We start from the raw sequence: 14,939 nt of genomic DNA, 5'->3' as shown, positions 1-14,939 counted from the left end.
AAACTCTCCCCAGTTGTGTTCTGCGGGTGTCTCAGTAGACTGATACCCCATTTCATTGCTTCACATTCCAACGTTGTTTAACATTATCTAGTCTAAATATGGCATGATTCCGCCAATTGTAACCTTCTGCATCACTTTCAAAGACGCACTTTTATTTTGAAGGCAAACCACAAATTCCACTAGTGTGCCTAATCCTTATTGTGGCTAGTTTCACAACCCGGTAGAGTCTCACTATCCAGATGAAGCTAACTGGCTGCTTATAATGTTAGCTTTGGGCAACAGGGTTAAGTAGCTGGCTGCTTATAATGTTAGCTTTGGGTAACAGGGTTAGGTAGCTGGCTGCTTATAATGTTAGCTTTGGGCAACAGGGTTAAGTAGCTGGCTGCTTATAATGTTAGCTTTGGGTAACAGGGTTAGGTAGCTGGCTGCTTATAATGTTAGCTTTGGGTAACAGGGTTAAGTAGCTGGCTGCTTATAATGTTAGCTTTGGGTAACAGGGTTAAGTAGCTGGCTGCTTATAATGTTAGCTTTGGGTAACAGGGTTAAGTAGCTGGCTGCTTATAATGTTAGCTTTGGGTAACAGGGTTAGGTAGCTGGCTGCTTATAATGTTAGCTTTGGGCAACAGGGTTAAGTAGCTGGCTGCTTATAATGTTATCTTTGGGCAACAGGGTTAAGTAGCTGGCTGCTTATAATGTTAGCTTTGGGTAACAGGGTTAGGTAGCTGGCTGCTTATAATGTTAGCTTTGGGTAACAGGGTTAAGTAGCTGGCTGCTTATAATGTTAGCTTTGGGCAACAGGGTTAGGTAGCTGGCTGCTTATAATGTTAGCTTTGGGCAACAGGGTTAAGTAGCTGGCTGCTTATAATGTTAGCTTTGGGCAACAGGGTTAAGTAGCTGGCTGCTTATAATGTTAGCTTTGGGTAACAGGGTTAAGTAGCGGGCTGCTTATAATGTTAGCTTTGGGTAACAGGGTTAAGTAGCTGGCTGCTTATAATGTTAGCTTTGGGCAACAGGGTTAAGTAGCTGGCTGCTTATAATGTTAGCTTTGGGCAACAGGGTTAAGTAGCTGGCTGCTTATAACGTTAGCTTTGGGCAACAGGGTTAAGTAGCTGGCTGCTTATAATGTTAGCTTTGGGCAACAGGGTTAAGTAGCTGGCTAGCTACTTCTTTTCATGAACTGAAGTTCAATTGCAATAGGCGAACAACAAGTGGCTACTTAGTTAATACTTACTGACAAGGATTCCTAAATCATCGCTAAGAATAATGAAAATGACTGCAGTTTCTACTGGTCGTTGTTTTCAGGCTGGTTGTATCGGTGCTAGCTTGGTACCAAGCTAAAGCTAGCTAGCTACCCCAGAAGTTACAGTCGAATAAATAATGCCTAACACATCGTTTGTGGCCGGTGTTTGCTTGTTTGCAGACGTTTTTGTACAGCTTTGACAGTCCTACTGATAGTAGTGGTGGCGCTTGGCTTGTACACACCATTCTATAATAGAACTGTGTTATTTGACGTGTTAAATTGAAAGCTCATTTAACGTGTAGAATAGTGTTATTCGTATCTGCGCTGTACCCTATCTGTACTGTATCTGTACTGCACTGTATCTGCTCAGTACTATATCTGTACTGTATCTGTGCTGTATCTGTGCTGTATCTGCACTGTGCTGTATCTGTGCTGTATCTGTACTGTATCTGTGCTTTATCTGCACTGTATCTGTGCTGTATCTGCACTGTATCTGTGCTGTATCTGCACTGTGCTGTACTGTATCTGCACTGTATCTGTGCTGTATCTGTACTGTATCTGTGCTTTATCTGCATTGTATCTGTGCTGTATCTGCACTGTATCTGTGCTGTATCTGCACTGTGCTGTACTGTATCTGTACTGTATCTGCACTGTATCTGTGCTGTATCTGTACTGTATCTGTGCTTTATCTGCACTGGATCTGTGCTGTATCTGCACTGTATCTGTGCTGTATCTGCACTGTGCTGTACTGTATCTGCACTGTATCTGTGCTGTATCTGTACTGTATCTGCACTGTGCTGTATCTGCACTGTGCTGTACTGTATCTGCACTGTATCTGTGCTGTATCTGTACTGTATCTGCACTGTGCTGTATCTGCACTGTGCTTTATCTGCACTGGATCTGTGCTGTATCTGCACTGTATCTGTGCTGTATCTGCACTGTGCTGTACTGTATCTGCACTGTATCTGTGCTGTATCTGTACTGTATCTGTACTGTATCTGTGCTGTATCTGCACTGTATCTGTACCTGCGCTGTATCTGTGCTGTATCTGTATCTGCAATGTATCTGCACTGTAGCTGCACTGTATCTGTATCTGCACTGTATCTGTACTGTATCTGTACTGTATCTCTGCTGTATCTGCACTGTATCTGTGCTATATCTGTATCTGCACTGTGCTGTGTCTGCACTGTACTGTATCTGTGCTGTATCTGTTCTGTACTGTATCTATATCTGTGCTGTATCTGTGCTGTGTCTGTACTGTATCTGTGCTGTATCTGCACTGTGCTGTATCTGTGCTGTATCTGTACTGTATCTGTACTGTATCTGTGCTGTATCTGCACTGTGCTGTATCTGTGCTGTATCATTACTGTATCTGTGCTGTATCTGTGCTGTATCTGTGCTGTACTGTATCTGCACTGTATCTGCGCTGTACTGTATATGCACTGTATATGTACTGTATCTGCACTGTACTGTATTTGTATCTGTGCTTTATCTGTGCTGTATCTGCACCTGCACTGTATCTGCACTGTACTGTATCTGCACTGTATTTGCACTGTACTGTATCTGCACTGCACTGTATCTGCATTGTATCTGCACTGTATCTGCACTGTGCTGTATCTGTATCTGCACTGTATCTGCACTGTACTGTATCTGTACTGTATCTGCACTGTATCTGTATCTGCACTGTATCTGCACTGTACTGTATGTGTACTGTATCTGCACTGTACTGTATCTGTACTGTACTGTATCTGTATCTGTACTGTATCTGCTCTGTACTGTATCTGCACTGTACTGTATCTGCACTTTATCTTCTCTGTATCTGTACTGTTTCTGCACTGTATCTGCTCTGTACTGTATCTGCTCTGTACTGTACTGTATCTGCACTGTATCTGCACTGTACTGTACTGCATCTGCACTGTATCTGCTCAGTACTGTATCTGCACTGTATCTGCACTGTACTGTACTGCATCTGCACTGTATCTGCTCAGTACTGTATCTGCACTGTATCTGCGCTGTACTGTAGCTGTACTGTATCTGTCAAAGTGGATTATATTTAGATTTGTTCATCAGTGGCCTCCACACAACATCCCATAATGTCAAAGTGGAATTATGTTTTTAGAAATGTTTACAAATGAATTTAAAATGACAATGTCTTGAGTCGAATTATTTAACCCCATTTGTTATGGCAAGCCTAAATACATCCAGGAGTCAACGTTTGCTTAACAAGTCACATAAATTGCATGAACTCACTCTGTGTGGAATAATAGTGTTTAACATGATTTTTAAATAACTACCTCATCTCTGTACCCCACACATACAATTATCTGTAAGGTTCTTCAGTCCAGCAGTGAATTTCAAACACAGATTCAACCACAAAGACCAGGGAGGTTTTCCAATGCCTCGCGAAGAAGGGCACCTATTGGTAGATGGGTAAAAAAAAATAAAGCGGACATTGAATATCCCTTTGAGTACGGTGAAGTTATTAATTACACTTTGGATGGTGTATCAATACACCCAGTAACTACAAAGATACAGGAGTCATTCCTAACTCAGTTGCCGGAGAGGAAGGAAACTGCTCAGGGATTTCACCATGAGGCCAATGGTGACTTTAAAACAGTTTCAGAGTTTAATGGCTGTGATAGGAGACAACTGAGGATGGATCAACAACATTGTAGTTACTCCACAATACTAACCTAAATGACAGAGTGAAAATAATGAAGACTGTGAAGAATTAAAACTATTCCAAAACATGCATCCTGTTTGCAACAAGGCACTAAAGTAATACTGCAATAAAATGGGCAAAGATATTGACTTTTTGTCCTGAATACAAAGTGTTATGTTTGGGGCAAATCCAATACAACACATCACTGAGTACAATTATCCATACAACCCCAAGCATAGCAGTGACTGCATCATGTTATGGGTATGCTTCTAATCGTTAAGGACTGGGGAGTTTTTCAGGATAAAAAAGAAACGTATTGTAGCTAAACTCAGGCAAACACTGGGAGATTAACTCAACTTTCAGCTTGACAATATCCTAAAACACAAAACCAAATCTACACTGGAGTTGCCTACCAAGAAGACAGTGAATGTTCCTGAGTGGCCTAGTTACAGTTTTTACTTACATTTTCTTGAAAATCTATGGCAAGACTTGAAAATGGTTGTCTAGCAATGATCAACAACCAATTTGACAGAGCTTGAAGAATAATGGGCAAATATTGCACAATCCAGGTGTGGAAAGCTCTTAGAGACTCACGCAGAAAGACTCACAGCTGTAATCGCTGCCAAAGGTGATTCTACAAAGTATTGAATCGAGTGTGAATAGTTATGTAAATGAGATATTTCTGTAATTTAATTTTCAATCTGTTTGCAAAAATATCTAAAAAACATGTTTTCACTTTCATTATTGGGTATTGTGTGAATATATCCAATTCAATTTGAATTCAGGCTGTAACACAACAAAATACTCTGATCTTGTAGATTTATTTAGATTTAGGAAAGTATTTATGAATCATAGTTTTGGAGATCTTATATGCATGAAAATGTCCACATTCAGTTCTTTAACCTATGGTAATGTTGGAAGATTAGTGTATATGGAATTGCATAATAGGGAGAATAGTGTTCAATAGTAGGTTATACCCTCGTCTATTACCTGTACTGACCATGGAACTGTTATAACAGGGATAATACTGTTCCATAGTAGGTTATAACCTGGTCTATTACCTGTACTAACCATGGAACTGTTATAACAAGGATAATACTGTTCCATAGTAGGTTATAACCTGGTCTATTACCTGTACTAACCATGGAACTGTTATAACAGGGATAATACTGTTCCATAGTAGGTTATAACCTGGTCTATTACCTGTACTAACCATGGGACTGTTATAACAGGGAGAATACTGTTCAATAGTAGGTTATAACCTGGTCTATTACCTGTACTAACCATGGAACTGTTATAACAGGGATAATACTGTTCCATAGTAGGTTATAACCTGGTCTATTACCTGTACTAACCATGGGACTGTTATAACAGGGATAATACTGTTCAATAGTAGGTTATAACCTGGTCTATTACCTGTACTGACCATGGGACTGTTATAACAGGGATAATACTGTTCAATAGTAGGTTATACCCTGGTCTATTACCTGTACTAACCATGGGACTGTTATAGTAGGTTATACCTGGTCTATTACCTGTACTAACCATGGAACTGTTATAACAGGGATAATACTGTTCAATAGTAGGTTATACCCTGGTCTATTACCTGTACTGACCATGGGACTGTAATAGTAGGTTATACCCTGGTCTATTACCTGTACTGACCATGGGACTGTTATAACAGGGAGAATAGTGTTCAGTAGTAGGTTATAACCTGGTCTATTACCTGTACTGACCATGGGACTGTTATAACAGGGAGAATAGTGTTCAGTAGTAAGTTACAACCTGGTCTATTAGCTGTACTAACCATGGAACTGTTATAACAGGGAGAATACTGTTATAGTAGGTTATAACCTGGTCTATTACCTGTACTAACCATGGAACTGTTATAACAGGGAGAATAGTTTTCAGTAGTAGGTTACAACCTGGTCTATTACCTGTACTAACCATGGAACTGCGTGATTACATAGCCAAGTGTAGCAGCATGTGTTAGGTTCAAACTGTTACGGCTTGGTGTGCGCTCTTTTCCGTAACGATTTAATTAAACTTATATTATCAACTGTTACTAGTGATCCTCCGCAACAACCACACGGCCGTGACGGCGTTTACAGAGGAAGCAAATGAAGGTAAACGAAACAATGTAATTAAATGGAATGATAATGTAGTCTAATACCAACTGAAGGGAACTAACAGTGTAATGGAATGATAATGTAGGCTATACCAACTGAAGAGAACTAACAGTGTAATTAAATGGAATGATAATGTAGGCTATACCAACTGAAGGGAACTAACAGTGTAATTAAATGGAATGATAATGTAGGCTACACCAACTGAAGGGAACTAACAGTGTAATGGAATGATAATGTAGGCTATACCAACTGAAGGGAACTAACAATGTAATGTAATGATAATGTAGGCTATACCAACTGAAGGGAACTAACAGTGTAATTAAATGGAATGATAATGTAGGCTATACCAACTGAAGGGAACTAACAGTGTAATGGAATGATAATGTAGGCTATACCAACTGAAGGGAACTAACAGTGTAATTAAATGGAATGATAATGTAGGCTATACCAACTGAAGGGAACTAACAGTGTAATTAAATGGAATGATAATGTAGGCTAATACCAACTGAAGGGAACTAACAATGTAATGTAATGATAATGTAGGCTACACCAACTGAAGGGAACTAACAGTGTAATGTAATGATAATGTAGTCTATACCAACTGAAGGGAGCTAACAGTGTAATGGAATGATAATGTAGGCTATACCAACTGAAGGGAACTAACAGTGTAATGTAATGATAATGTAGGCTATACCAACTGAAGGGAACTAACAGTGTAATTAAATGTAATGATAATGTAGGCTATACCAACTGAAGGGAACTAACAGTGTAATTAAATGGAATGATAATGTAGGCTATACCAACTGAAGAGAACTAACAGTGTAATTAAATGGAATGATAATGTAGGCTATACCAACTGAAGGGAACTAACAGTGTATAATAAATGGAATGATAATGTAGACTATACCAACTGAAGGGAACTAACAGTGTAATGGAATGATAATGTAGGCTATACCAACTGAAGGGAACTAACAGTGGCATTAAATGGAATGATAATGTAGTCTATACCAACTGAAGGGAACTAACAGTGTCATTAAATGGAATGATAATGTAGGTTATACCAACTGAAGGGAGCTAACAGTGTAATTAAATGGAATGATAATGTAGGCTATACCAACTGAAGGGAACTAACAGTGTAATTAAATGGAATGATAATGTAGGCTATACCAACTGAAGGGAACTGACAGTGTAATGGAATGATAATGTAGACTATACCAACTGAAAGGGACTAAAGGTGTAATGGAATGATAATGTAGGCTACACCAACTGAAGGGAACTAACAGTGTAATGTAATGATAATGTAGTCTATACCAACTGAAGGGAGCTAACAGTGTAATGGAATGATAATGTAGGCTATACCAACTGAAGGGAACTAACAGTGTAATTAAATGGAATGATAATGTAGGCTATATCAACTGAAGGGAACTAACAGTGTAATGGAATGATAATGTAGGCTATACCAACTGAAGGGAACTAACAGTGTAATTAAATGGAATGATAATGTAGGCTATACCAACTGAAGGGAGCTAACAGTGTAATGGAATGATAATGTAGGCTATACCAACTGAAGGGAACTAACAGTGTAATGTAATGATAATGTAGGCTATACCAACTGAAGGGAACTAACAGTGTAATTAAATGGAATGATAATGTAGGCTATACCAACTGAAGAGAACTAACAGTGTAATTAAATGGAATGATAATGTAGGCTATACCAACTGAAGGGAACTAACAGTGTAAATAAATGGAATGATAATGTAGACTATACCAACTGAAGGGAACTAACAGTGTAATGGAATGATAATGTAGGCTATACCAACTGAAGGGAACTAACAGTGGCATTAAATGGAATGATAATGTAGTCTATACCAACTGAAGGGAACTAACAGTGTCATTAAATGGAATGATAATGTAGGCTATACCAACTGAAGGGAACTAACAGTGTAATTAAATGGAATGATAATGTAGGCTATACCAACTGAAGGGAACTGACAGTGTAATGGAATGATAATGTAGACTATACCAACTGAAAGGGACTAAAGGTGTAATGGAATGATAATGTAGGCTACACCAACTGAAGGGAACTAACAGTGTAATGTAATGATAATGTAGTCTATACCAACTGAAGGGAGCTAACAGTGTAATTAAATGGAATGATAATGTAGGCTATATCAACTGAAGGGAACTAACAGTGTAATGGAATGATAATGTAGGCTATACCAACTGAAGGGAACTAACAGTGTAATTAAATGGAATGATAATGTAGGCTATACCAACTGAAGGGAACTAACAGTGTAATGGAATGATAATGTAGGCTATACCAACTGAAGAGAGCTAACAGTGTAATTAAATGGAATGATAATGTCGACTATACCAACTGAAGAGAACTAACAGCATAATTACATGGAATGATAATGTAGGCTATACCAACTGAAGGGAACTAACAGTGTCATTAAATGGAATGATAATGTAGGCTATACCAACTGAAGGGAACTAACAGTGTAATTAAATGGAATGATAATGTAGGCTATACCAACTGAAGGGAACTAACAGTGTATTTAAATGGAATGATAATGTAGGCTATACCAACTGAAGGGAACTAACAATGTAATGGAATGATAATGTAGGCTATACCAACTGAAGGGAACTAACAGCGTAATGGAATGATAATGTAGGTTATACCAACTGAAGAGAGCTAACAGTGTAATTAAATTGAATGATAATGTAGACTATACCAACTGAAGGGAACTAACAGTGTAATGGAATGATAATGTAGGCTATACCAACTGAAGGGAACTAACAGTGTAATTACATAGAATGATAATGTAGCCTATACCAACTGAAGGGAACTGACAGTGTAATGGAATGATAATGTAGGCTATACCAACTGAAGGGAACTAACAGTGTAATGGAATGATAATGTAGGCTATACCAACTGAAGGGAACTAACAGCGTAATGGAATGATAATGTAGGCTATACCAACTGAAGGGAACTAACAGCGTAATGGAATGATAATGTAGGCTATACCAACTGAAGGGAACTAACAGTGTAATTACATAGAATGATAATGTAGCCTATACCAACTGAAGGGAACTAACAGTGTAATGGAATGATAATGTAGGCTATACCAACTGAAGGGAACTAACAGTGTAATGGAATGATAATGTAGGCTATACCAACTGAAGGGAACTAACAGCGTAATGGAATGATAATGTAGGCTATACCAACTGAAGGGAACTAACAGCGTAATGGAATGATAATGTAGGCTATACCAACTGAAGGGAACTAACAGTGTAATGGAATGATAATGTAGGCTATACCAACTGAAGGGAACTAACAATGTAATGGAATGATAATGTAGTCTATACCAACTGAAGGGAACTAACAGCGTAATGGAATGATAATGTAGACTATACCAACTGAAGGGAACTAACAGTAAATTGGCAGTGTAATATGTGTGGTTATTAGGCCTACTGACGGTCCACACTGATAGTAGCTAATATTTAACATGATAGGAAAAAGGAAACGGTCGCGGTAGGTAATTAAGACGTCCTTGCAAGTTATAAGGCTGTACAATTTAAATTCTGCATAATGGCAAAGCTTTTCATAAACTTTACTCATATGTTGATAAGCTTCAGTCATTTGTATTTTCAATTCTCTTCTCCAAACGGATTACTCATTTACCTAGCTCTTATCCCTAGCTCTTATCACTAGCTCTGATCAATAGCTCTTATCCCTAGCTCTTATCACTAGCTCTGATCAATAGCTCTTATCCCTAGCTCTTATCACTAGCTCTTATCCCTAGCTCTTATCCCTAGCTCTTATCCCTAGCTCTTATCCCTAGCTCTTATCCCTAGCTCTTATCACTAGCTCTTATCCCTAGCTCTTATCCCTAGCTCTTATCACTAGCTCTGATCAATAGCTCTTATCATTAGCTCTTATCCCTAGCTCTTATCACTTATTCAGTTACAGTACAAAGAGAATGGTGTGGAGAATGGCTTCCCACGGGGGACCAGTACGGAGAAAAAAAATGTATGAAATGTATGCATTCACTACTGTAAGTCGCTCTGGATAAGAGCGTCTGCTAAATGACTAAAATGTAAAAAATGTAAAATGTTATAGTAGGCCTAGATGTTTTTCCACTTGGATCCGCGTGTTCGCTAGACCTTATTCATGGTTTCAAGGTCAGAATAAGGCCTGTCTGCAGACACATCTCCACCCCTCATGCTTAAATTCGTCAGAATATGTATAGAGAGTAAAGCTCATTAAAACGGAGCTACGTTACATTTTACAGGTACTTAACTCGGGTTGGAATTGCGCCCTAAGTGCACTAATCTTAGTAGATATTATGGAAAAGCAAGTGAACAGACCTTAGAAAAGACAGCATTGAGTGAGGAGCTGGCTTAGAAGGCAGGATACCTTAACAGTCTTCTACAGGAGCTGTAAGACGAGGATCCAACCAGCTACAGGTGAGTACAATGGGTGAGGAACTGGCTTAGAAGGCAGGATTAGGGCTAGGGGGCAGTATTTGCACGGCTGGATAAAAAAAATGTACCCGATTTAATCTGGTTACTAATCCTACCCAGTAACTAGAATATGCATATACTTATTATATATGGATAGAAAACACTCTAAAGTTTCTAAAACTGTTTGAATGGTGTCTGTGAGTATAACAGAACTCATTTGGCAGGCAAAACCCTGAGACATTTTCTGACAGGAAGTGGATACCTGATGTGTTGTATTACCTTTAAACCTATGCCATTGAAAAACACAGGGGCTGAGGAATATTTTGGCACTTCCTATTGCTTCCACTAGATGTCACCAGCCTTTACAAAGTGTTTTGAGTCTTCTGGAGGGAGATCTGACCGAACAAGAGCCATGGAACGATGATGGCCCATTAGACACCTGGCGCGCGAGTTCATGTTGGGTACCCTCGTTCCAATACGTTATAAAAGAGTATGCATTCGTCCACCTTGAATATTATTCATGTTCTGGTTAAAAAAGGCCCTAATGATTTATGCTATACAACGTTTGACATGTTTGAACGAACGTAAATATATTTTTTCCCCTCGTTCATGAAGTGAAGTCCGGCGGGCTTAGATCATGTGCTAACAAGACGGAGATTTTTGGACATAAATGATGAGCTTTTTTGAACAAAACTACATTCGTTATGGACCTGTGATACCTGGAAGTGACATCTGATGAAGAGAATCAAAGGTAATGGATTATTTACATAGTATTTTCGATTTTAGATCTCCCCAACATGACGACTAGTCTGTATCGCAACGCGTATTTTTCTGGGCGCAGTGCTCAGATTATTGCAAAGTGTGATTTCCCAGTAAGGTTATTTTTAAATCTGGCAAGTTGATTGCGTTCAAGAGATGTAAATCTATAATTCTTTAAATGACAATATAATATTTTACCAATGTTTTCTAATTTTAATTATTTAATTTGTGATGCTGACTTGACTGCCGGTTATTGGAGGGAAACGATTTCCTCAACATCAATGCCATAGTAAAACGCTGTTTTTGGATATAAATATGAACTTGATAGAACTAAAAATGCATGCATTGTCTAACATAATGTCCTAGGAGTGTCATCTGATGGAGATTGTAAAAGGTTAGTGCATCATTTTAGCTGGTTTTATGGTTTTGGTGACCCTGTCTTTGAATTGACAAAACATTACACACAACTCTTGTAAATGTACTGTCCTAACATACTCTAAATTTATGCTTTCGCCGTAAAACCTTTTTGAAATCGTAAAACGTGGTTAGATTAAGGAGATGTTTATCTTTCAAAGGGTGTAAAATAGTTGTATGTTTGAAAAATTTGAATTTTGACATTTATTTGGATTCAAATTTGCCGCTCTTGAAATGCACCTGCTGTTGATGGAGTGCACCACGGGTGGCACGCCTGCGTCCCACCTAGCCCATAGAGGTTAACAGTCTTCTACAGGAACTGTAAGACGAGGAACCAACCAGCTACAGGTGAGTACATGACGGCCAAAAAGCCTACTTGGAACTCCATCTATCCATCTAGTTTTATCTACAGTGTCATTCCCCTTCCACCTGTGGTATCATAGCTCACCTGCCTTGTAGCATTATCAAATAATGTTATATAACTAAAAGTAGCTACTAACAACTACAGTATCTACTTACAGTGCCTTCAGAAAGCATTCACACCCCTTGACTTTTCCCACATTTTATTGTGCTACAGTCTGAATTGTAAAAAATATTTTGTCACTGGTCTACACACAACATCCCATAATGTCAACGAGGAATTATGTTTTTAGAAATGTTTACTAATTAATTACAAATGGAAAATCTTAATGTCTTGAGTCAATAAGTATTCAATCCTTTTATTATTATGTCTAAATTAATTCAGTTACATGGGCTCACTCTGTGTACAATAATAGTGTTTAACATAATTTTTTTTATAATTGAATATCCCTTTGAGCATGGTTGAGTTATTAATTACGCTTTGGATTTTGTATCAATACACTCAGTCACTACAAAGATACAGGCGTCCTTCCTAACTCAGTTGCCGGAGAGGAAGGAAACCCCTCAGAGATTTCACCATGACTTTAAAACAGTTACAGAGTTTAATGGCTGTGATAGGAGACAACTGTAGTTACTCCACAATACTAACCTAAATGACAGAGTGAAAAGAAGGAATCCTGTACAGAATAAGAAATATTCCAAAACATGCATCCTGTTTGCAATAAGGCACTTATGTAAAACTATAAATATAAAATATGGCAAAGAAATTAACACTTTGTATTCAGGACATAATGTTATGTTTTGGGCAAATCAGTGAGTACCACTCTTCATATTTTCAAGCATGGTGGTGGCTGCATCATGTTATGGGCATGCTTGTCATCAGCAAGAGAGGTTTTTTTTGTATAAAAAAAAAATGGAATAGAGCTAAGCACAGGCAAAATCCTGCAGGAAAACCTGCTTCAATCTGCTGTCCAACAGAAACTGGGAGACAAATTCACCTTTCAGCAGGAAAATAACCTAAAACACAAGGCCAAATGTACACTAATGTAGCTTACCAATATGACATTGAATGTTCCAGAGTGGCCCAGTTTTGACTGAAATTGGCTTGAAAAACTATGGCAAGGCTTTAAAAACAGCTGTCTAACAATGATCAACAACCAATTTGACAGAGCTTGGAAGAATTTTTAAAAACAAATAATGTGCAAATATTGTACAATGCAGGTGTGCAAAGTTTTTAGAGACTTACCCAGAAAGACTCACAGCTGTAATCGCTGCCAAAGGTGTTGGTGACATCATACGGTGTAGTTTTATTAGTTAGCACATCCTTAGCTTTTAACTTATGACATAAATGCTTCCAAAATGGTAAAATATTGATGTTAGTTGATGAAGATTATCTCATAGAACAAAACGGATCAGATCTCCTAAACCTGTGTTTACCCCGGAACTTATTTTTCGTCATTTATCCAAAAGCTCTCCAAAAACCCTTTTCATTTCACCACGAGTAATATCACCACTCCGGGTAATATCACCACTCCGGGTAATATCACACACCGGGTAATATCACCACTCCTATCACCACACCGGGTAATATCACCACTCCGGGTAATATCACCTCTCCGAGTAATATCACCACTCCGGGTAATATCACCACTCCGAGTAATATCACCACTCCTATCACCACTCCGGGTAATATCACCACTCCTATTACCACTCCGAGTAATATCACCTCTCCGAGTAATATCACCTCTCCGAGTAATATCACCACTCCGGGTAATATCACCACTCCGAGTAATATCACCACTCCGAGTAATATCACCACTCCGAGTAATATCACCACTCCGAGTAATATCACCACTCCTATCACCACTCCGGGTAATATCACCACTCCTATTACCACTCCGAGTAATATCACCACTCCTATCACCACTCCGAGTAATATCACCTCTCCGAGTAATATCACCTCTCCGAGTAATATCACCACTCCGAGTAATATCACCACTCCGAGTAATATTACCACTCCGGGTAATATCACCACTCTGAGTAATATCACCACTCCAAGTAATATCACCACTCCGAGTAATATCACCACTCTGAGTAATATCACCACTCCGAGTAATATCACCACTCCTAGTAATATCACCACTCCTAGTAATATCACCACTCCGGGTAATATCACCATTCCGAGTAATATCACCACTCCTATCACCACTCCGAGTAATATCACCACTCCGAGTAATATCACCACTCCGGGTAATATCACCACTCCGGGTAATATCGCCACTCCGAGTAATATCACCACTCCGAGTAATATCACCACTCCGAGTAATATCACCACTCCTAGTAATATCACCACTCGGAGTAATATCACCACTCCTATCACCACTCGGAGTAATATCACCACTCCGGGTAATATCACCATTCCGGGTAATATCACCACTCCGGGTAATATCACCACTCCAGGTAATATCACCACTCCTATCACCACTCCGGGTAATATCGCCACTCCGAGTAATATCACCACTCCGGGTAATATCACCACTCCGGGTCGCCTGCTCCGATCTGGAATTATACAGCTTTGGTCTTGTGACTGTTAAAGACAGTTCAAAGGAGCTTTTACCCACTGGGCAAAAACAACATTGTTTCCATGTCAACAAAAACAAAAACAAAAAATCTATGGGATGCCATTGAATCAAAGTGGAAATTTAATTGGATTTGCATAAAGTAATCATCGTAAGGGCATTTCGTATTTTTTTTTTCTCACCCAACTTTGACAAGTCAACCAAGTGTAAATCAAAACTAGATGTTGAACTGACATCTGTACCCAGTGGGTAACAGTCTAGTCACTGTTAGAAAACATACCGGGTTTTCAGTCTGCTACTCTCTTCCCGTTTCCTCTGGTCGGCCTAGT

This window comes from Salmo salar, chromosome ssa04 (assembly GCF_905237065.1).
Source record: "Salmo salar chromosome ssa04, Ssal_v3.1, whole genome shotgun sequence".
NCBI classification, from domain to species: Eukaryota; Metazoa; Chordata; class Actinopteri; order Salmoniformes; family Salmonidae; genus Salmo; species Salmo salar.
Note: the sequence above shows the minus strand (reverse complement) of the source record.